The sequence below is a fragment of the Notolepis coatsorum genome (assembly GCF_963971535.1).
Source record: "Notolepis coatsorum genome assembly, chromosome: 3".
Classification (NCBI taxonomy): domain Eukaryota; kingdom Metazoa; phylum Chordata; class Actinopteri; order Aulopiformes; family Paralepididae; genus Notolepis; species Notolepis coatsorum.
Window position 1 is genome coordinate 107,679,915 of NC_140167.1, and position 23,449 is coordinate 107,703,363.

General features: G+C 42.4%; 1 pseudogene across 1 annotated transcript in view; it reads right to left on the reverse strand.

Moving 5' to 3' along the window:
• Positions 1-949: 949 nt before the first annotated feature.
• The window catches only part of LOC311225946 (ATP-binding cassette sub-family C member 4-like), a 156,913-nt pseudogene continuing 134,413 nt past the window's right edge, over positions 950-23,449 (reverse strand). The window contains exons 21-26 of the transcript in view: positions 12,807-12,962; positions 7,405-7,494; positions 6,789-6,961; positions 6,063-6,168; positions 2,543-2,678; positions 950-1,060 (exon numbers count right to left, since the gene is read on the reverse strand). The product of the transcript in view is annotated as an ATP-binding cassette sub-family C member 4-like (transcript). The remainder of the gene's footprint in view (positions 1,061-2,542; positions 2,679-6,062; positions 6,169-6,788; positions 6,962-7,404; positions 7,495-12,806; positions 12,963-23,449) is intronic.

Consider the following 23,449-nt stretch of genomic DNA (forward strand, 5'->3'; position numbering starts at 1 on the left):
TTATTTCTTTTTCTTATTTTCAAAATCTTCTAAGATTAACAACATTAAGCCTCCAAGCTAGTAAGCTACACTCTCATGACAGAAAACTTTACACGAAGAAACATTTCTCCCTCAAAGCTATTTTGCAAGGTATATTTTGTGCTCAGCATTGTGCTAGACCACTGCTTATTGTCTATCGCACCCCATTAGCTTCAACGGTGGCTAATTCTCCTGGGTTCGAACATTGAAAAAGACTAAACATAGATTACAGACAGCATGACAAGTGACAGTCAGGGCAGACTGTCACAGCTGGTGTGCTAGTATGTGCAGCTAGCTAGTGTGATTGGTTTGAGAAATACAAACAACCCTGACCCCCCCCCCCCCCCCCCCTAGTGCACAATGATAATGGGTTCTGTCAGACCTTTCTCTTACACTGGCACAGTGGTAACATGTAGTGTGGAGATAGTTCTGGCAATGCGAGACTAGTCAAGGACCTGCAATATTGAAACTTTTTTATTATTGGTCAAAGATTGATGGCCCAGTTCTATGGGGATAGACTAGACGCCCTAATGTGGTGAACATATCCAGAATGCCTTGCAGTCCGATACAGACCGAGCCACTGCGGTCATAGACCCTCTGTGATTGTACTAACTAGAGTACTTAGCTAATAACAATGCTCATTTAATGGCCCATCTATAAAATATCTGAACGGCACTAACATGAACAGGGTTAGGGGTTTGATTCCCACTGGGATCACACCACCCATCCATTTTTGAGTGCTTATGACCAGTACTACCAGTACTAAAAACTCTGTTTAAATGCAGCAACTCATTCACTAATATCCTAATAGTAACTAATAGTGATGTTCGGTCACCTCTGATGGTGAGAGGGTTTGGGTGAGCGATGTGAAAAGCGCAGTGTCACAGTGCAGGGGTCACAGTGCAGGGGTCACAGACGCCTCTCCAATGCGTCAAAGAGACGTTTCGAAGATGACGCTGATCTCTGCGGCGCGGCTCACGCAGTCCGTCACTCCGTCGGTCACTCCGTCAGTCAGACTAGGGCGGCTTTTGTTCAAGTACACCTGGAAAGTGTGGTGTCACAGATTAGAGATCAGTTAAGGTTCCGATTTTATGACAGATGCTGAGCCGTGGTGGAAGGATTTGTCACCCGCTGGAGCATGCAAAAGGGGTTTATTTCGTCTTGAAACATCTGTGAAATTTGGGGTGGGGGGGGGATATATCTGAGATACTGTAATCACTGAAATGTATCTCTGCAGACTTCATTTTCACCAACAGTGGCTTCTAACCTGAGCTTACGCGACGACACACATTTTGTAAATCGTTTGGGAGGATATCAATGTTTGTTCAAAGAAATGTCCATTGAGATTCTTGTTTTGCCCATACAAAGGGAAGGCTATGAGAAACCAAACTGTTTCAACAATACAAAATACATGTAAAAAGAGGGGGGCAGGTTGAAAACAGGGTTTGCCTCAACATCAGATCAGGCCGCCAACTCTCAGAATTCCTCCTTCAGCCTGGACAATGGAAAGAGAGGCTGGTATCAGATTATTTAATGTATTTTAAACCTTGACTGACAACTATAGAAACTTCACAGTCGGCGTAGGGCCCGTCGCAGTATTTAATAAGTGGTGCTGGACGGTTATGGATGTTGAAGCAATCTGATCTGAGGGGGGAGCACCACCCTACAATAAAGAAAGGCAACGCTAGGGCCCGAACAATGTCTGCACCCAATCCGCCACTGTGCGGTGGGAAGATGATACCAAATAATACTACAGTGTGCAGAGTCTTTTCAAATCACTATTTTACCCATTTCACTCTCCGGCTGAGAAGATACAGTTTTGCTGATAAATTTGTGCGTGAGGACAGAAGAGAAAAATGAAATGATGCCTACTTTTTTTCCCTTATTGCACAAAGACCTGTTTGAAGTTGCAATATGGTATCTGTAGTTCCCAGACAGATGCACATAAGAATGGAATTGAACAATGAATAGGCGGCTCTTATCTTGCCGAGTGTCTGAAGGGGAAATGCATCACAAATGAATTTCACAGAGGGGGAGGGGGGGGGGGGGGGGGGGGGGGGGGTTGACATTCTCTATTACAGTAATCCCCATAGAAAGTTTATCCCAAATCAACTAAAAACTCAATATTTCAAAATAGATCTAACTGTTAGTGCAAAGAGAGCTGCTTTTCTAGAATCATCTCTAAAATGATCTGAAAACGACATATTGGCAAAAAAAATTATGATATGAAGGGGTCTCCTTCGATAGCATCAGAGGATGTAAATCTACAAAGGGACAATTTCTCTCGTGAAATTAATGGTTATGGTGCTACAGCAGCAGCAGCAATGCTGCAAGTTGACACTTTAAATTAAAATGGTAATCAAGCGCCTGTGCGTCGTCAGGGGTTATGCACGTCTTCTGCAGCCTGACCGTGTTGTTGTTGTGGAGGCGAACAGTGACGTCTAACAGGATCCTGGGATTAGGGGGGGGATGCCAGAGCTGACCTGCTGCCCACTGCTGTGGGGACAAAGGAAGGTGGGGTCACCTGCTCGGCCACGCGGAGCAGGGAGGCGGCCTCGGCTTTCCCCCGTCTGTTGGACCATCTGGTAGAACGTTCCATCCTGGTTCTGCAGCAGTGCGTATGGCTCATTGTACTCCTGGATGCTGCCCGCGTCCAGAACCTGCAATCAAGGCACACGCGGGCACAAAGAGCTGGGCGTGTGGCGCCACGCTGCCTGTATACTTTACTGCTTTAAAAACTAACATTTCAGCTGTTTGGCTGCGGAGAGATGCAGAGGCAGACAACGTGGGTTAAGAGGGGAAAACAGCAGGTCTCTACACCTCAGAACCGTCCATTTTACGTGACTCATTCCTAAACAACAAACACCCGGGGGGCCTGTTTCTGCTCGACGGGGGCCTCGAGCGGGCGAACACCACTGCCTGTTAGCTGCATGAAAGTCAAGTACGCTGACTGTGCCCGTCTGAAGATCCCGCGTCCACCCGGGCGTTTATCCCTACGATTTCAGCGGCTCAAGGGTGGTCCTCAGTCAAAGCCAACAATCACACCTTCGACACACTCACGAAAATTACCATCATTTCTCTGTCATCACATGCCATGTAAACCACACAGAGAATAGCTCAGATTCAAGGAGTGCACAAAAGGACTGCCATTATATTACGCACAAATTTAAACAAGAAAGATCCCCCTCACAATGGGCGACGATCGCTTTGTAACAACTTAAGCCTCATTTTGGTGAGTGTTGGGTGTGAAAAGAAGAACACTTATTCTTACACGTTGAGTGGGCAACGGTGTGTCTTTATGGATATCTACGTAGCTCTTGGCAATAATTTCAGCTTTCTCCATTATATAGCACCCATTTTCAGGTGTGCCATTTGAAATGTGACGTTCACATTTGGAGAACTGAACATTCCAATGGCGATGTCACAGCGGCGACTTGCCATCGAAAAGCTATAGATGGTTTCAACTTGAATGAAAACAATCTTCTACAATGGACTACATTTGATTTCCTGTCATTGATATAAGCTAATGCTGCCTGCAACTGCAACATCCAAGCTGTTCCCTACGAGCAATTCCACTGAAACCGTCTATAGAGATGTTTTAGGGGTGAAAATGTTTTTTTTTCGTTTTTTTAAATGTACATCTGAAAGGGTTACATTTAACACTTATCTGCTACCCATAAGTTACAGCCGCTTCTCACATGGCCCTGTTTCCTGCCTTTCACAGAGCTCTACGGCTTAATTGGAATTAATATCCTGTCCTTATTCAGGGCACAGTTTAACACTGGGCCTAAGCAAATTCCAGCGGGTCCCAAATCTGTCCCCCCCAGACTGAAGGACAATCTGGGGTCATTTGACACAATCGTAGGTGTGGAAATGGTCCCCGCTGTGTGATATTTTCTCTTCAGTCTCCTCTCAACGGCCAGCCAGCCACCAGGTCATGCCCTGCTCTCACAGACGGCAAACAAATTGCTGCCACAAATGCCACTAATTGGCACCTCTGCAGGCAGTATAGCCGGAAGGGGCCAAAGATCAAGTGGCACGGTGGCACATGGTGGCACACGCTGGTGCAAGGACTGCACAACAGATCCGGCTGTTCCACGCACAACATGTCCAGAGAGAGGCTTTTTATGGTGGGCCCTCTACTGTAGAACTTGAACTGATAGAGTGTAACAGTGATCAGTAAGTAATCAGGCATCAATACACCAAAGAAGTATGTCGTCATGGCATGGCATTTTGTGTGTGGAAAGTGCACGGTTTGCCATGGTGGTAACAGATCAACCTTCTTAGGGCCTTGTCCATTTTTATCTCCATAAGGAATATCCATTTGTAGTTACCAGTACACTAGAATATAATATTTTATGAATGCTAAGTGAAATCCTTGAGGATGTAAACTGAAAAGAGGTTTTCAGAATTCAACCTCAACATAAAAATCTTCAACATCGGTGTACACAGCCTTTATAATATGTATTGTGATTGCACACAGTAGGTTCAAGTCCACGATGCTATGCTTTTGTCTCTCCTACGCATCCCTATCTAACCGCTCCCACTCTCTTTTAATACATTCATAATAATCTACTTATAAAAGCTATAATGAATGTCTGATGCAGGTGTTATCAAACTTTAATCCGAGAAACCCTTCAAAACGCTGATTCCCGGAAAGAGAAATGTATCTTTTCAACAATTTGTTTTGTATCTTTTACAAGATTAACTTCCTTGAATCTGTGAAACATGTTTGTTGTTTTCAAAGAAATATGTAACTTTCAATTTCTATTTTCCAGCACATCTTTCATTCTTGGTTAGTGTAGCACACACCACATTTTAAATTAATTATTTCCTTCTCTGTCTGGCTATGCCACAGCCAAGAGTAAAAATTAATAAATAAATAAACCTTTACAAACGGTGTAGTACATTAGGTAGGCAGTGTTCCTGGCTCCACAAAGCACAGATGATTGATGATTGCCATCTACCCTGGAGTTAGACAAGCAGATACAGACCCTTTTCTTCTCTGTGCATGCATTAGGCTTAGGGAGCAGCCGCAACGTTAGCCTAGCTTAGCGTCATTCACTGGAGGTAGGTGTGCCAGTGTAGCCTAGTGCCCAACAGTCACGAAATACACTCCAAATACAACTCCAAAACGTTCCTGTAAACATGTTGTGACCTGTGTATTTACCACGTGGAGAAATTAAAAAAATTTGTTGACATTTTCGTTTTTTTAAGCAAATACTGTATATACTCTGAACTATTTTTTGACGAACCACTGCTGGCTGGGGGCAGTGATTTCATCACCTCAAAAGCCCTGTTGTTTTTTTGAAAAACTGGGCTTTTGAGGTGATGAAATCACTGGAAAACCCTAAAGCACAGGTTCTTAACTAAGCCAGCAGGAGAAACCAGCTGAGTGGACCAGTCTCACCCTGGGACCCAGCGACAAGAGTAGAGAGGATGCACCAGAGAAGGACCCATAGTAAATGGACAGCATCTATATAGCGCTTTTATTCAAAGTGCTTTACAACCTATGTCTCACATTCACCCATACATTCACAGACCGACAGCAGAGGAAACCATGTAAGGCGTTGACCTGCTCATCGGGAGCAGTTAGGGGTTAAATGTCTCGCTCAAGGACACTTCGCAGCACTGCCGAGAGGAGACGGAATGGAACCGTGAACCTTGTGATTACCGGACGAGCGCTGTGCCTCCTGAGCTGTCGCCCTATATGAATTGTTCCCCTTGTCTTTTTGAGTCTACTTCAGAATTACAAACTGAAAATCCTTTGAAAACCTGAAATTATTTAACCTCACGGTGCTGTGTCACTGTCATGTTTGGTTACACGTATCCAGTTTCCTTCCACAGAAAGACGCGGGTTACTTTTTGTATATCACAGCATAACTCATTAATGTTCAGGAAATCTTCATATCTGGTGATTTGGGACTGTACTATGTATACATACAATTGAAAGTTATTGCTGCAAACGTTAGTTTTAGAAAGCGTGCCCAAAAGGACCCCCTGGTGATTCCCAGACCCCACTTTTTGACTGTATCCATACTTACCAGTATTCTGTCACAGTCGATAATGGTATTGAGTCTGTGCGCGATGGTCAGGACTGTACATTCTCTGAACTTGTTCCGGATGGTCTGTTAGATGAGGCTGTCGGTTCTAAAAGGAGCAGGGAGAACACGACACCTTGCTAGACACAACACTTTCTTCCTACGAACCCTCAGGCAGTCATTTTACTCCACACACCAAAACAATGGCTAATCCTCAGAGCCAGGTATGTGCAGCTGTACAGACATACAAAAAACTAAATGTGGCAACTCCATAAGAGATGGTGGTGGGGGGGGGGGGGGGGGGGGTGGGGTGTCTTTCCCTCTATATTAGCAGTTAAAGCACTCATGACCGACCAAATGTTTGGATTTAGAGGATATACAGAGCTTTGTTTTCTATCAAAAAGAAAGTGTTGTCAAGAGTAATCAAGTAATCCTTTACTTTGGGCCAAGTTCTCAGTTACTCCACTTTGCCTTTGTAGGGTAGTTAGTTACATACATCCATTGCAGAGTTTCAGTATCAGTCCTTATGTACCCAAGAGTGAGTTAGAGCTTCAATTGACTTCTATTGTTCTAATGTAGTGGATTAATGTGATCAACCTTTTGGTGTTCGTCAGAGTGGAAACACCACTACCTGCTGATCCAAGACACACAAAGACAAACACTTCCTGCTCCCGGAACCCAGAAACGTTTTGAGAATCACTCTGCTGGAAGACTCCGGTGACCTCTGACCTTGGGTCCACATTGGCCGTGGCCTCGTCGATGATGAGGATGTTGTTTCTCCTGAGGATGTCCCTGGCAAGACACACCAGCTGTCTTTGCCCTACGCTGAAGTTAGAGCCCGCCTCCGCCAGCACGGCCTCCAGCTGATTGGGCAGCTCCTCCACCGCAGCCTTCAACTGCACCTGTGGAGAGGCAGAGCAGAGCCCCAACCCTTCATTACTCCTGCATAAAGGCCTCCTGTGGGGATGTCTTTAAAGAGCCATCCAAACACACCCATTAACCGCCTGGCACAATGCAGGGCCAGGGCCACTGATGACCTTGGCCAGTGCTTCCTTGTGGCCAGCCTCTAGCTTTAATCCAGGCCACCAAACCCATTCAGAAGAAGGACCAGGAGCTGGAGCCCTTCACTGTGGGGGGAGCCTTCATCCTGGTCGGCCTCCCCCCCTGCACTTTCAATGGCTCCCAGTTACAAGCCGCACATTGAGCTGGGCCCCACGGCCCTAATGGGATTTCGCCCCATGACTTGTGGCGAGCAGGGTGGCTGAATGGCAGCATTGTGCGGGGGGACAGAGGGATCCCCCCCTGGGCCGGCGAGGGGGAATCATTCAGAGCCACGCTGGAGTACCTCTCGGAGTGCATTCCACAGGTCCTCGTCTGTGTGCCGGCTGAAAGGGTCCAGATTCTTCCTCATGGTGCCCGTGAAGAGAACCGGGTCCTGGGGAAGGATGGATATAGAAAGAGAAGACCGTGGCCGGTTAAGATAATGACGAGGGGGAAAGACACATGAAAGGGTTAAAACAGGCTTTATGGAGCGCCGCTAGGCTATGTGTGAGGGAGAGATGTTCACAAAGGCCTCGCTACTCTCAGGGGCTCTATTCAACACCCGGGCCCACTGTGCATCAATAACTTGATCTTTTTACCTTGGAAAAACCACGGCTTGTGCTGCGGTTCTGGTGGAGAATAACTGTGCAGAGGTAGTCTGAACATCGAGTCTGAACATATAATAGCAACACAAGAGGACATTCCCCTTTCAGTCGCTGCTACAACACAGAGCACTTACCGTACAGTACGTGCCGTTGCTTAAAACATGTTTTAAACGTCTGCCAATAGTCACAGCTTCACTGAGTTAAACACACATGCAAGTCAGTCAAGAGGGGTTATCACATCAGTCGACTCTGCCTCTATGAAAGGACAGCTCAGGCAGCCAGGCAGAGGCTCCTCTCTGGGGTGTGTATTTACCATGAACCACACACCTGTATCAAGGTTCAGCCAGACAGTCTTTAGGAGAGTAAATAAAGCTCTTTATTACAGTGCAGTGGAAACAGTCAGCCGCTCTATGGGCGCATTTCCAGCATGCCCCCCCCCCACACACACACACACCCACCACCCCCACCCCCCTGCTGCAAACATGATAAACAGAAGCAAGCCCAGGCCCACATCTCGTCCTGTCAGGTCAAGATATTCACTCATAGGAACACTGTTCGACTGACGCTCAAGTGATTTACTGAGCACACTTACAGGGGACTCCTCTATCAGGCCATAAAATGGAGCGTCATACCCTCTTCATGGAACAATATAACCCGGAGATAAGAGTGTCTCATAGTATCCATTAAGTCATTGTTTTTTATCAATGAGCAAACACAGCAGGGCTTTCTTCGGAAAGACGTATGTAGGATTTATGATGCTTTAATGGGGCATAATGACCATTTGAACCAACATTAATGAGTGTGAAAGGGCCCCTGTAACGGCGATAGAGATAAAGCGAGGGCAGCGAGGCAACTGTCTGGATATCCACATCCATACAACTGTCAGGGAGCCATTGTGTCCACAATACAGTCGAGGCAAAGCGATAAATCATGCTTACTCACGACACTAATCTGACCTCAGATCGTGATAAGAATGTTCACCTGGCAACTGGGAGATTAGGCCAGGAGCGAGAGTAAAGCACAGTGTCTGTAAATATATTTTTTTAAAGTATATATATAAAGAAATAAAAGACTGGGTGTATGTACTACTGTTTAGATGCTACCAAACACGCTTCCTGTGCGCTGAAACAGTAGTCGGGAAGTGAGTCATTGCTCTGAACTCTCACAGAGGTCACACTGAGGAGCGATGCTGTGACAGCACTACGGCGCTAAGATATAATGTGCATGGACGACACGCACGCGTATGCACTCGCATACTGTACACGCACGCACCCACACACACATATCGCACACACCTACACGCCTGTACGTGATTCGCGAAAAATCCAGGAGCAAAGGTTCAATTTCCAAGCGATTCTGTGAAGAAGAAAAGACAACTGCAGCCAAGAAAGAATTAAGCTTTCAGGAGTTTTCATCCCGGTTTCTTTCCACCTCTTTACTCCCAGTGAGCTGTTCCCTTCGGCCGCCAGGAGACTGCCTTGTCATTAAGCCAGCTCAAGTCCCAATTCAAACTAGTTTTGTGACACTCTTTAATTGAGGATTCAAAACTGTGTTGGAAAAACTGCTTTTCAAGCAGGGTTTTCCATAGACACGATTATGTGCTCCAACAATTCTAAGCCCTCTGTTTGCCCACGGAATTCTTCTCCTTCTTCTTCTCCACACTAAGAAGTCATTCCTGAGATTTCAATGGAATCTGAAATGGATCCTCTTTTAATGCCAAGTTTATCATAATCAAATCTGTGTGGGCAGGGAGGCAAATAATGAAACTCCTCACTGGCAACATATAGAATACATATCAGCATCTGAAGATCCCAAGACACGAGGTGGAGGTAACAAGCGTCGTGTATCAAGATATTTTCCATTTGAAAGGCTGACTGGATATCACTTTAACGGTGAGATATATAGGCAAGAGAATATATGAAAGGGGGTTTTCAAAAGTACATTTGTAAATTCCAATGGAGACTTCTCTCTTTCTAGCGGGAGAATTGTGAAAAATGGGAAACGTAGTCAAATCTGTAGGAAACCTGCTCTCTGTAATATTAGTAATACCAATCATAGTTGCTGAAGCCCAGGATATCACTGGGGGAGGGGGGGGATGATCATCTGAACATACATCATCTCTAATGCCATATAGGATAATGTCAGTGGCAGTTCACGTGTCAGTGGCAGTTATAATAACCCCTAACCTGCCACTTCATGTAATTCTCCCCCATCATCGCAGAGAAAACAAACACAAAATCTCATCACACATCACTTCCGTCTCAAAACTAGTTCAATCCTGGGAGTGAAACCTTATCTAAAAAGTAACAGCGACACCAGAGGAACCCATCAAAAAATAAATAAAAAAAACATAGTTAAAAAGCATTAATGCATCTTGTTTTTCTTTGTTGTTGTTTGTTTTTTGGGGGGGGGGTATCTTGGCTTGTGCCCTATAAGATGTTGAAAACTTGGTGTGCAGGGGGGGCTGTAAAAGTGTGAGGATGGGTGGGGGAGGGGGTAGTTCTCCTAAGCAGCTTTCCCATGTTTGGGGGGTAGAGGACTAATCTCCTGTCAGGGCCGGGGAGCAGCTCTCTACACAGCGCAGGGCCGTGGGAGTCGGCTCCCCCTCCGCTGACACTCACCCGCAGGCTGGCATTTTCTTAATGCCGTATCACTTTCAACAAGCGGAAATAAAGTTAAACTGTCTCAAGGCATCCGTTTGTCTCACTCTCAGAAATCCCCTGAGTGACGACCGTAAGTCTCCTCACCGGGTTCAGCTTCTTCTTCTTTTCTTTTAAAGACAGACGTGTAAGAAATATAGAAGAAGAAGAAGGAGGCCATGGTTTCTGTTACCGCTGTTAGCGTCTGACAGTAACTGTGCAACATTACCAGGGAATACGCCAGAGACATATAACCTTATGAGACATAGTTGTTTTTGGAACCCTAGCCCCTATTTACTACTTACCTATAATGTTGTGTCCCTGTACAATCCCTGCTGTTCCTCATACTAGCTCCAGCTAGTTAGCCTCAAACTAATGTAAGTCAATGGGGTCAAGCTAACAGAAATGTACTCCACAGTGCACCTTCAGTCAGCTTGTACAGACCAGCGCTCGACCACATTGACTTTGCATTCATTTGTGGCTAACTAGCCACAGCATGGATTGAGCTGAGAGAGGACTCTACCGATCAACAGTATCATAGGTAAGGAGAAAATCAGAACTATCCCTTTAAAACGTGAACGCAGGAGTCTTAGTAGAGCTGTAGTACTGTTACACACTGATTTTTACCTCCATAAATGTCTGAGAGCTTTTTATTCAAAGCTCATGTCATGCTTAGCTGATACTCTGAATTACTATACTCTGAATACTGAATTACAATCAAATTCACTTAATTATTATTATTATTATTTTCTTTTATTTGAAAGTGCTTCCAGTCTGGCCGATTTCAGATGTTATTATTCTGGTAAACAGACCTGATAAATAGACTCTGCCTGGTAACTGACGCGGATTGGCCCGGTTGAAGGTCCAACCAGAGTAAACACCCATCAGGGCAGCAAGACCAGACCCTGAATCACGAAATACTAATCACAAAAGTAGGCGGGACTAGAAGATAATGATTCAGCAGCTGAATCCAGGTCAATCTCATGCAGCTCAAGTCTTCAGTGTTTATTGTTTCCTGGTTTCTTAAAACTACACGTCAGGGCCCAAAATGAGACACAGCACAACTTCAGCTGGTCACACGACTAAACTTAAACTAAGATGGTTATGTGTATAAGACTTAACCTATGACTAAACTTCAACTAAGACGGTTATGTGTACATAACTTAACCTATGACTAAACTTCAACAAAGACGGCGATGTGTACATAACTTAACCTATGACTAAACTTCAACTAAGATGGCGATGTGTATACTGTATAACTTAACCTATGACGCAACTTCAAGTTTTTTCTTTTATCAGACACTTGTCCCATTGGAAGAAAAAGTTCACATTTAGCATTACACGTTGAAACTAAGTGGCCCAGCAGGCCCAGAGCATGCAGACATGGTTCCTAACAATATAAGTGTTTATTAAAGTTTATTACAATATAAGAAAAACAAACAACTATAATAAAAAGTGTTTAAATAGTCTAATTATCTCTCTCTAAAATGCTTGCTGTATATATTCCCACATGCTAAGACCAGGGTGCGATCCACGGGGGGAGCTGGGTCCGCTATAGCTCCCCTAGATCAGACATCAGCTCCCCTGAAAACATGATTTGTGATTTTTTGGGGGGTCTCTAAATTACTCAAAATAAATGCTACTTTTGCCATGCATTTCTCATTTTTATGTAATTTTCTGTATCATCATCGTGTATAATAATAAACGTATGCTATTTTGGATGTATGATTAATGATTTGCGCACTAATTCACACGTAATATGGCAACATGCATGCTATTCTTGCAATTACCATTCGGAGCGCGGCGGCGCTGCAGCCTGCACGCACGCACGGCACAAATCAAACTTGACCCACTTTGTAACCTGTGGCTGTGACTTGTTGACACAGTGATCGTTTTGACAGCCAGTAAATAAGGTCACTCAGGAATGCATAATGTCTAAACGAAAACAAGTAAGCCTAACCAATTTTGGTTTCACGAAGACAGTGAAGCTGACAAAGCAGCAGGAGGCGGGATCATCTACAGGCGACGCCGTTACAATTACACCTGCTGCTGGTGCTGCTCCGGTGGGGACTATTATTGACAACGCCCGGTGACCGTGCCGGCGCCTGCGGTCGTATCAGAACACAGGATAGGATACTGTAGACAGTGTTGGATGATGATCTATCATCTATCTAACTAAATGGATACTTTTTTTTTATCATGGAATGTGCTGTGGAAGCCCAGACCGTCCAGACGGCCGGACCTCAACAAGTGAGTTGTCTAGTATTATGTGTTCTGTAGTTACTGAAACTGATTGAATATATGACAGGATTCAAGAGGTTTATTTGTCACATACATACATACACAAGGCCTACAGGCTACAGTAACGTCTGCGATCACAGTATCCTCCAACAGTCCGACTCCCCCCCTGGCTAAGACACAGCATCTGGGAATGTGTTAAAGTGTTAAATCGCAGAGGTCACCTGGGGGATGATTGACATATTCTGGCGCAGTGTGTGGAGGCCAATCTCGGAGGTCAGAAAACCGTCGATGGAGATCCTGCCCTCGGGCTCGGCCAGCCAGAAGAGTGCAGAGATGAGGGAACTTTTCCCTGCCCCAGTGCGACCCACGATGCCAACCTGGAGTGGAGAGGTGAGATGTTGTTCATGTCTTCTAACTCCAGGGTCTATGACCACATTTATTACTACAATATTTTTGAAAATACATCAAAGAAAATGTCAAAGATACAAAATGAGACGCTGATACTTGCAGAGGAGTGATGTGGGCCTGAGCTACAGCTACCACCCCCTCCCCCTTTATACAAAAAATATATATATTGTGGCAGATATCACCACCCGTCTCATGGATATGTGAAGGACGGGAGATACTACTGCCGCGGGAGGAGTGGAAGCAATTAGTAGCTGATTAGGACTGATAGAACACACCTGTGCACCATTAGATCACCCACATCCCACACACACACACACACACACACCAGACACATACCATAAAACCTGAGGACAGATAAGAGTATTGTTGAGAGGTGAGGTTGGAGCTGAGTATGTGTAGAAAGTGATTGTTGTTAATCTGTAGACCGTTTTCGCCTAAAGGTACATGTCTAAGTAAATGGAGATTTCTCCACTTCTGCAAGGTCAATTTGCATGTTCTTGGTATCTAGGAACATCTAGGGACCTGGGGGTATGTATTTCCAGTGTCAGAAATATTGTGTCTGTTACTAGGCTTGAGTAAATTGTGATGAAACAAAGGAGAATATAAATTATGATTTATGATTTTTGCATCTTTGATCACAAATTGATACGGGTAGGAGGAAATGCTCACTGAGCTCATTCACCACCTTATTGAGATCATGTGTACAAAAAATCTAAGCAAATGAACCGCGGGAAGATGATTAAACAGAAGGATTTGTAGATACAGTAATTAATGATAATCGACTTTAATTATAAATTCATAGACGACCTTGAACTTGACCTTGACCTTATTATGGCCAAATCATACATCTATGGATAGGGAAAATGCTCCTCTTTCCAATGGCAGGGTTGAATCTGGATTTAGTAATTTCTTGCGGTTTTTACGATAATTAGCATTTTTCTATACATTTGTATTTCCGATAAATCGTATAAAACATCGGTAAAAATGAAAATATACACTTTGACTACTGTTTTTGATAGGGTTATGGTCTTTACTCTTGGCTACAAAAAGAAATATTTAAAAACATTGACCTCTTAACATCCAAGGGCCCACATGTGGACGATTCTTTGCCGACCTCTAGTGTGTGCTCGGGTGTGCATTTCTTTTAATACAATATATAGATAGAATTAAAGCTATTTGTTGCCTGTCGATTGCCCTTTCAGGTGACAAAATCCGTTCTCGAGTTACATGCCGATATGCAGGGGTGTAAAAAGTACCCAGAAATTATACTTAAGTGAAAGTATGGGTACTGTCTCAAAATATAACTCAAGTAAAAGTCAAAGTATCTGTCTAAAAACACACTTGAGTAAAAGTAAAAAAGTCCTACTTTTAAATGTACTTAAGTACTAAAAAGTCAAAGTAAATTTTTTTTTGGAAAGGGATAGACCATGGATCTCAAACTCATTCCATCATCGGCCAAGTTTTCATTTTAACTATACATTGCACCAGGTGAGTTAGTTGAAGAGGTGAGCCAATTAGTGAAATCATCAGCTGGTGTTTAGGCAAGGCTGGAATGAAACCAAGCATACACTCTGCCCACAATGGAATGTGTTCTGTGATAGACAATGCTGAAATGAAAGAACAGAGGACACTTTTTTTTGCATCCAAATAATTTAATGCACTTCTCCATTGAAGGTAAACTAACATGGACGGCATTCACACCACAGCATGAATAATATCACAATATTAAAAACAGAATGGTGTATCCCTGAATAATATCACAATATTAACCACAGCATACTGGATTATCCTGAATAATATCACAATATTAAAGGCAGAATACTCGAGTACCCTGAATAATATCACAATATTAAAGACAGAATACTGGAGTACCCTGAATAATATCACAATATTAACCACAGCATAATGCGGATCTGACTGTCTATTCTTCTGATAGCAGGTGTTTAATCAAAGATCCCCGCTTTCTAGTGTTGCACAAGGACCAATCAGCATGGGTATGGGCGGGTTCATTTTCCATTGATGGGGATTTGATTGGCTGTTTACCTGTGGTCGCAGGATTAATAACGTTAACGTTAGTTCGGCCAGATACACAATTAAAATATACTAATTAAAATGGTTGGACCTGTGAGATTGTACTTTGTACTTTGTAGGTCTGCATTTTAAATGTAAGGAGTAAAAAGTATGTTTTTTTCCTCTGAAATGTAATGGAGTAAAAGTACAAAGTATACAAACCTAATAATACTCGAGTAAAGTACAAATCCCCCAAAACAGTACTTAAGTATTGTAACGAAGTACAATTACTCAAGTACTTTACACCCCTGCCGATATGTGAGGCGTGCCCCAAAGTACGCAAAAGTACACATTACCACCCCCGACTCCCGGGGCTCTAGCTCCGTCAATCATTTGGCGATCTCGAAAATCTTTGCACAGGGTTGTAGCCAATGAGTGTGGCTTTCCAATGATACCCCATTATATGATAATTGGGGATCTAATACGGTCTCTATTGATCGATTTATGATAAAGAAAAGAAAAGTCCCCTATAGGGGGACCTTAAGGCTTGTAAGGTGAGAGGTAGTGAGAGGAGAGGTGAAGGCGAGAAGGTGTTCATTGTGTACTGGACCCTAGACTGGCTGAGAAACCCCCATGTGTACTGACCCTGGACCGGAAGACTACTCTGAGTATTGAACAATCCTTTTTTTGTACGAGAGCCTGTTTTTGTGTTTTGGACATCAGACTGTATTACGACCATTCTATTTTGCCCATCGAACTATATTCTGCCTATAACCAATACATATTCTTATTGATTGATATTGCACTTGTGTGGACAATTGAATTTGTTTGGTTTTGAACCGTGACGAGCATGGATGCGTTCTTCATGGGATGGGGTTGCACTCCGTGCACCCAAAGATTTGAGCAGAAGCGCGTGCACACAGGAATGCGCTGCACTCGCCAACTCGCTATAAGTACCCACCTGGGCTACTTTGCATATCAATAGCGCCAGTCGTCAGGTGTGTTAAATACGTTCTCAGATACATTCACACAGACTTGTGAATGAAATGTATTACATTCCATTCGTAGAGGCAATTAGGCACTGTCTTTAGTCTGTGCTTAAGCGAGGGAACATTTATGCGCATGTGCGGGAGCGAGCGCACACGTGGCGTCATTCGAGTGCGTGCAATCAGAGTTGATATGAGGAACGCACCTCTGGTGACAAGTCTGAACACCACCAGGCTCGTCACAATATATAGATATAATGTAAAATATATATATTTGTTTATTTTCTTATTTGTTTTCGCTTAGTTTGTTTGTACTGTAGTGTTACTTGTTCATTTGTGATTTATTTTTTTCGTGCTCAATGTCTTTTCATGTTTTGGGGATGTGATGGTGGTGGGTGTCCTGGGATTGGGGAGGGGGGGATCTTGGGTGGGGAGGGTGGTTGAGCTGGGGCAGTGATGAAATGGGGAGGGTGGGAGTGTTGTGGGTGGCTATGTCTAATTTTCTGTAATTTTTTTTTATCAATACCTTCCAAAACGGCTGTGACTAGATGGGATACAACTACTAACTGGACGTAGCGCAACATTTTTAAAATCAGTTTTATTCGCCCATGTACATTTGTACATACAAATTAATTTGGCTTGGTGCTTGCTCACACAAAGAAGATAGAATAATAATATTAAAATAGAAATGATGGTTAAAATGTTTAATTAAAAATATGACACAAGTAAAGGTATACACAAGGAAGTGATGGAGGTACTGTGCAAATGCAGTGGGGGAAAATATCATAAATAAAATATTTGACCAGACCTGTATTGTTGCCATGATGATAAAGTAAAAAGTTGTTCATAAACCTAATTCTTACCTTAGATACAGCCCTTTTGCTTAACACCCATAACGTCCCACAACGTTCCTGAACTCATTGTACCCTCACGATCATCATCATCATCATCATCATCAGTGTTTCCTGTGTGATTGACCTATCTCAACCCCACCGTCTTTTCACATCTATCCATGTTGCTCTCATTCGTTTTGGTTCCAGTGCAGGTTGTAGCATTGAAACTGTTTACATTTGATTAAAGCACTACACTTCTACACACCACCGTGGTGCTCATGTTCCTACTGTGGTCGTCCACCGCTGCTGCTGAATAACTGTAGAGGAAACACTAATCATCCAATCGACTGCACCACCCCATACCAAAATTAACTACAGTAAAACCTATAATATTCCTGTATTCCTATATATTTTTTTATTTACCACAGAAATACTAGTAATCCCATTTAGGTTTTTTCTATACACACTATAGATATACTACAGACGTACTGTAGTAGTGATACAACACTATTTCTACGGTGGAATGTATGGCAAATCACTATATTCACGTTTAAACTTTTCCGTCTTACCATAGAAATACTATGCATAATGGTGATTTCTCTAGCGATTCACTGTAAAGTATTTCTAAAGTCATCTGTGCGTACGAAAGGAAGAAAAAAAACGACCGTAATACAATTGCTTTACTACAGTTCATTTTCGGTACAGGATCACGTTAATAGAGAAACCGGGTCTTTCCATTTCTTGGTAGAGACACTGCCTCGCTCTCGTTTTACCTGGTCTTCAGGGAGACGTTATTTCTCTCTCTCGTCGAGAGGAGATCATATCGGTGGTTAACGAGACAAGGCAACAGGGCCTGTGACATTAAAAATACCTCTAAGGTGTACATGGCAGAATTAGATGCTATCATAATGTATGCATGGTTGCATGCATATCCAGCGGTGCGTCTGCTATCAACCTCGCTCGACATGGATCAACCGTGTCCTCCCTGCGCTTAAACCATCTCTTCCAGGACGAGTGAAGGGAAAAGGCTGATAGGATGTATATCACGTTGCCCTCTCATATCAGACAAAAGAGTACAAAGGAGTGCCTAAATTCAATCGGGAAACCGCATTGTACAGTTGCTGTTTATCTATATGGAAGAAGGGTGAATGACACATATTCATTCAGTTTTGACATCTCTGCAATGGAGAATGTTTGATTATATTCCAATAATCGTTGTCCACTGACCCCAAACTGATGGTCTAAGACTCTAAGTCTATACTGTTCAGTGAAAGCGATGGATCGCTACTTGGTGTCGGCCGATGCTGAATAGTTAGGACTCTGAATCGGTATCGGCAGAGAAAAAGTGGTATTGGTGCGTTACAGTACATGCGTTCATGCCGGGCTGTCATGCTCTGGCCCTACGGTGTACTGTAGCTTTGAGGACCTGCCGTTTTGTGCCTGGAGAGGAATTATGCGTTTGGTGGCGGTTGTGTGCGTGTGTGTCTGTCTCTCTGTCCACAGCTAATCTCACTTCCATTCCGATTTGGATGTAACGTTGCACATAGGCTGACAGTAGGCCAAGGACCTGGGCCCTCATTTATCAACAATTCTTAGAAAGTGTTCTATTTTCATTCTTAAGCACAGATTTTAGAATGTGTGTACGTACAGAAAAATCGGGATTTATCACACGTGAGTACACGGGTCCCACGCACACTCCGTGTTGATGAATACCATTTGTTCTACCGTCAATGCTTGTGCATGATTATCCATATATGGTCATGAGACACCCCCATGGGATGTGAAATAATGGACTAACCCGAGCAAACTCTGAGAAACTTCACGAGCGAGATTGTTCACGGAGGTCTAACCAACGAATTCAACGCGCTGTCGAACCAAGAAGACACAACCTGTGTTATGGGATAAATACGCGACAGGTTGGCGGACTTGTACGCGGTGATGTCAGATATCAACGACTCCCTAAAACCATTGCTGCAATTCTGCCTGGACAGCTCAAAATACTAATAAAGACCGTTAACCACTGTTTGGCGTTGGTGTGTCATTATAACCAATGCTGGAATATGAATGCCTTTATTAGTTTCGTTCGATTGGCTACCGGGTATAATATGATTTAATTAATATGATGATAAATTAGATATAATAGCAGCCATAGCCTACATTATGCAACAGTAACTTGCGCATATATAACACATGGCACAGCCCTGCGAAGCCTGCACAGTAAACTAACTTGATCGTTAATCTAGCTGTATCTTTACGCTTATGAAAACATTAAATAATATGTATAGGCTATACTGTTACTCTCTATCAGTCAGCCTACCCAGCATGTAATAAGTTCTTTGTTAGAACTCAACTCGTTATTATTTTGAGCATAGATTGCAGAAATACGGGAACGTTTTGATTTATATTTAAAAGGCTTTGACATTGTAAAACGAAATAAGTGGAATTTCGAAGTTATGTAAGAAGAATACAAGTCATATCACCCACACGATATATGCTACCAGAGCATGTATGCTTTTCATTAATTTAAGACACATTTATTGCAAGGGTTTTGTAATACACATAAACTCAACAAATAACCTCTGTTCTCGTTGCAATGCGTTTTTAATTCTTTCTTATACAGTATAGGAAGGGGGAAGAACACTATATCGTGGGTGTTCATATGACTTGTATTCTGCTTACAGCTTCGGAATTCCACTTATTTCGTTTAACAATGGCAAAGCCTTTTAAATATAATCAAAACGTTCCCGTATTTCTGCAATCTATGCGCAAAATAATAACGAGTTGAGTTACGCGGAGCGCAGTCAGTACACCCCGTATATTCCGATAACGCTATATATAAACCATGCTGCATTAATTCAGAAAGAAAGACCTATTATTCCAAATGCTATTTATAGGGTTTTGACAATAATTATACTACTGTCGCTATTTTACAATTAACTATAATGAATTACGGGGGGTCATACAGAACACGTCAGTCAAACTAATGCATGAAAGCTTATTTCCGCGTTGAAACTAATGCATGGAACTGATGAAAGCATATGCCGTCCGTATGCAGTCTCCATATTCTACCGCTGGGCGCCAGGTACGCATGGTCAGAGCTGTGCGTATATATACGCACAAAGTCAAGCACACGTTCAAATTGATAAATCCCACACTTTGCTTAGAAATGATCGTACGCACGGGTTATGCACATATCTGTACGTATGCACCATTGATAAATGAGGGCCCTGGATTCTCTAATATTTTTCAATTCGGTCAACAACAAGTATTGTATTTGAATACATTTCCATCAATGTCCATTGAAATACATACAGTTCAGTATAAAGTTACACCTTTTGAACACAAGAGGGTGATAGTCTACTCTACTACACAGGGTCACAGCTCTCTGGCACCTGTTTACAACATTAACAAATACCCTGTCAAGATCCAGCGGCTCCTGTGTCTCCCCTATGCCTGTTTTCCTCCTGTCTGTGTGTCAGCTGAGGCAAGCAGCTTCCTGTAATCAACTGATTCCACTCACCTGCTCAGCAACCACACCTGCCGACCATCTACTCATCAGCCCTGCAGTATATTTACCATGGTTCTTCAATAACTCTTCGTCAGATTGTTAACTCAGCTACTTGGTAGTGACATTTCAGGCCTCTCTTTGGAAATTATTCCTATGCAGCTTTTTGTCAGTTTTTCTGAGTTTTTTGTGCTTCGCTCATTCTGTGTTTCTTTTGCCTCAGGATCATTGCCTGCCTGCCTTCTCTGCTACATCACCACCTCCAACCTTCCCCCATTCTTGAAATAAAATATGTGACCCGGCACAGTCTAGGCCGTCTTGTTAAGGAGCTCACGATTCCTCAGAGAACCCCAAAATGTCACTCAATTCAGAAATAGGTCGAAATGGAGATATTGACATGATTTTGAGTGCTTTTAAATGTTCTCTATATGTCTCCTTATTTGCAAAACATAATACGACTTGTAAATGTGTTAATTATTGATAGATTGATAATTGTAAAAACTACAGTTGTGTCTGAGGGGAGTGGCTAAGTACTTTCTGTCTTGGGTGTCGGAGAGGAGACACACCAAAATCCATTCCGAGACAACGTGTACTTTACTTTGTTGGCGGTAGGGCTGTCCCCGACTAAGGATTTGGATGGTCGACTAGGATTGGCCAAAATTTGACGTTAGTCGACTATTGGTCGACTTAAAAAAGAAAAAAAAAGTATATATATATATATTTTTTTATTATTCCATTTGGGCTGTGGGGGGTGCTTAATGTCTGAAGGAGTCGACTGAAGGCTTCTTGTCCTCTGCAAAAGCATGCAATTGGTCCACTGATGGATACATCTTGATATTTGTCTAGTCTAGTGTGTTCATTAGATGGGTGAAATCCTCTTTCAGTGCCTCTGTGCCTGTTTTTGTAGGCAGTTAGCCTCTGGTATGCGTGCCATTAGCGTTAGCCACGCTTCTAGGCCTCTTTTCTTTTGGAAAGAATGATAAAAAAAATAAAAAAAAAATAAAAGAAAAAAAGATTATATTCGACTAAGAGGTTGGCCAGTCGACTGCGGCTCCTTTCGACCGATTAGTCGATTAATCGATTAATAGGGGTCAGCCCTAGTTGGCGGTGTGAAGATATGCCGAGAAACATTAACCTCTTAAGCCCGGAGCCCTAACTATTTTCTGAAAATCCGCCTAAAATACATACCTAAGTAAATGGAATATTGCTCCACTTCTACAAGGTCCATTTGCATGTTCTTGGTATCTAGTGACATCTATGGACCTCAGTGAATGTATTCCCAATCAGAAATATTGTGTCTATTACTAGGCTTGCTTAAATTGTGATGAAACAAAGGAGAATATGAATTATGATTTTTCATGGCATCTTTGACAGTGAATAACACCATGCTAAAAATGACCAGACATAAAAAAAAAACTGCCACTGAGCTTGTTCAGTATACCTTCTTCAGATCAGGTGTACAAAAAATCTAAGGAAATGAATAAAGGGAAGATGATTAAACAGAAGGTTTTGTAGATACAGTACTGAATTCTCCCATCCGGACCAATGCAATTTGAAATATTATTATAGAATATAGAATAGCAGGCTTATAAATGACCTTATTATAGCCAATTCGCACATTTATGGATTGTGCCAAATCTTATCTTTCAAATGCCCAAGTTCAATTTGGATTTAGTATGACCAGGCGTGCATAAGAACAGATAATGAAATATACTGTATGTACAGTAGGTTTCTTATTCTTGCCAGAGTGCCGCCATTTTTAAACTGATTTCAAATCTGATTGTTGCTAAATACTCAAAATATGGGAGACAAACTAACTGCACTCCAATATATGCCAATAACGTTCAGTTTTGTGGTATATTATTCAGAGTAATAAAATATATTAAAAAAATGCATACAGAAGTAATTTGCTTGAAGTCTCCTAGAGGCCTTTGGGAAGTGTCGTTTTGAAAAATGCCAACGCTCATTGAAAGCTCTGGATGTCCTCTTCAAAATAACTACAATTACCAAGGGTCGCTTTTTCAAAATGGCCAACTTCCGCAATCAAAACAACACAAAAACTAATACTAAAATTGCACTAATAACCTTTAACTAGGGTGACCATATTGTGATTTCCAAAAAAGAGGACACTCTGCCTCCAGCCTCAAGATACTTAATTATTATTTATATAATTTTATATAACAAAATAATATATCTCTATAACCAAAGTTACTCAACATGCTTTATTACCTATAACAACCAAAATAATAGCTCTTTTCAAGTCTTACTGGACAAAATTAATTAATTAATGTTCTAAATAATACCCCTTCTGTATTAGAGAATCCAGCTTTAAAAGATACAAAAAAAAATAGCTTTATCTTTTCACTGTAATGTAAATTATTAAACAGTAACCTCACAAAGATAGTAATTTAAAAGTGCTCTATGCAGTTTTGGATTTGTTAACATTTGCATAACTTGCTATTTAGTGTACAAAACTAATTTATTACACACATATTCCTAGGATTATGTGTGTAGAATGATTGTATCATAAGCATCTTATGTTATCATAAATCAAACCAAAACATAATTTTGAGGCATTCAAATAGTTTTCAATTATTTTCTTTCTCTCTCTGTATAGCTGCATACTTCAATTAATTTGGTCAACTTTGCTGTCAAACTCTCGCCTCGCACAGCTTTATTTATTTTTTTATCTTTTTCTGTGCTTTGAGATCTCTCCAGCACCTTCAATAACGACACCAAAACATAATTATGGTCAAGTTTTGCACGCGTTGCACTCCGCCTCCCATTTGTCTCGACCGGGACGGTAAATTGGGAATTTTCTCTGCAGTTCATCTGTAATGTACATTTTCGCTTTGGCATTGTGAGTAGAATCAACGCTGCTCTGTGAGTAGAATCAAATCTGTCCGCTTCCTCTGTTTGCGAGTGAACGTAGTGGTGCCGCCCACAAAGCAGTCTTGTCAAGGAATACGTCACACGCAACAGAGTACCGTAGTATTCTGTGCAACGTGCCAGTCAATTTAATAAGTGCATGCATCCTGTGAGAAACAATGAAAACAAGAAAACATTTTCATTAATTTATAAAAGGATGCCCCGGACAGGCCGTGAAAAGAGGACATGTCCGG